The sequence below is a fragment of the Nothoprocta perdicaria genome, unplaced genomic scaffold (assembly GCF_003342845.1).
Source record: "Nothoprocta perdicaria isolate Ctin4 unplaced genomic scaffold, notPer1 scaffold_59, whole genome shotgun sequence".
NCBI classification, from domain to species: domain Eukaryota; kingdom Metazoa; phylum Chordata; class Aves; order Tinamiformes; family Tinamidae; genus Nothoprocta; species Nothoprocta perdicaria.
In genome coordinates, this window is record NW_020455854.1 from 2,880,799 (window position 1) to 2,881,876 (window position 1,078).

The 1,078-nt window shown below is 32.2% G+C and overlaps 1 protein-coding gene across 10 annotated transcripts in view; it reads left to right on the plus strand.

Annotated features, from left to right (window-relative positions):
* RBFOX1 (RNA binding fox-1 homolog 1) overlaps window positions 1-412 on the plus strand; it is a 691,795-nt gene extending 691,383 nt beyond the window's left edge. For all 10 annotated transcript variants that reach the window (XM_026049083.1, XM_026049093.1, XM_026049092.1 and 7 more), the window contains one exon: window positions 1-412. This exon is cut by the window's left edge. The gene's annotated coding sequence lies outside the window, so the exon portion shown is untranslated.
* Window positions 413-1,078: the final 666 nt, after the last annotated feature.

Consider the following 1,078-nt stretch of genomic DNA (forward strand, 5'->3'; position numbering starts at 1 on the left):
GGGAACTGTCTCGCTACAGTTTTGCTGCAGATAGTTATATCCTCATGTGTACCGTGCGGGCCGCCCGGCGTGCACCTTAGTAAATGATCAACTCACCGCTGTGAACCTGCCAACTTGCTATAACAACTCTGCTTTAAGAAAGAAGTGTTTGTGATCAGGCTTTCTCTTTGTCATCGTATGTGCATGCAGTATGATCAGTTGAACAATAACCATCAATAAAGTTTCACAAGATTTGAAAACAAAGTTTCTGTAGCGTTTATATCTGAGAATGACAAATAAATTATCTTGGAAATTGAAGCGGAGAGGGAAAGAGACTGTATTAATCAATGAAAAATGGGGCAGTAACATATATTTATACTGGTGAGGGAATGAACTGGAATTTATTAAGAGTTCAATCCCCACGTTTATTATCTAAGATATACGAGACAAGCCTCCTATTTAAACAAAAATAGAGGAAAAAAAAAAAAGTAAAGTATATTTCATTTAAACACCAAGATAAAGCACCTTGAGAAATGTTTACCAAATGTTAGGCTTCCAATTCAAAGTGTGGACAATACATCTTTTTTTGGAAAGTACACACACAAAATGTCTGATGTGGGGAATAGCAGAATTTATTTGCAATTTTAATTTTCATGAGATGGCTTTACAACTCCCACTCCCCAAACGATTATATGGCATTTTAATCTATTACAAATAATCTTGAAAGCTTGAGAGTGCGGCCCATAGTAGAAAATATTTTGTTTATAAAGCTCCTACAGTATTCCTAGCAGTCATTTTAAAATGTATGTCTTAAATAGTTATGTAAGAAAAGCATTTGAAATTTTTTTACAATATATATTGGGAATGTTTTCACTTATATAAATAACTACTGATAATATGACTTATGAAAAAAATTATTACTACCATATATGAAATATAGTGACTTCTAAACAGATTAAAAAAAAAAAATACAAACCCAGAAAATGTGTATATCTGTCTTTAGAAATTAGTGTTTATATCACGACCGTGGTTTGTGAATAAAGAAAAATGGTTTGTAATATCAAAATAAAAGCTTAGTCTGAAAAGGTAAAAACCCTTT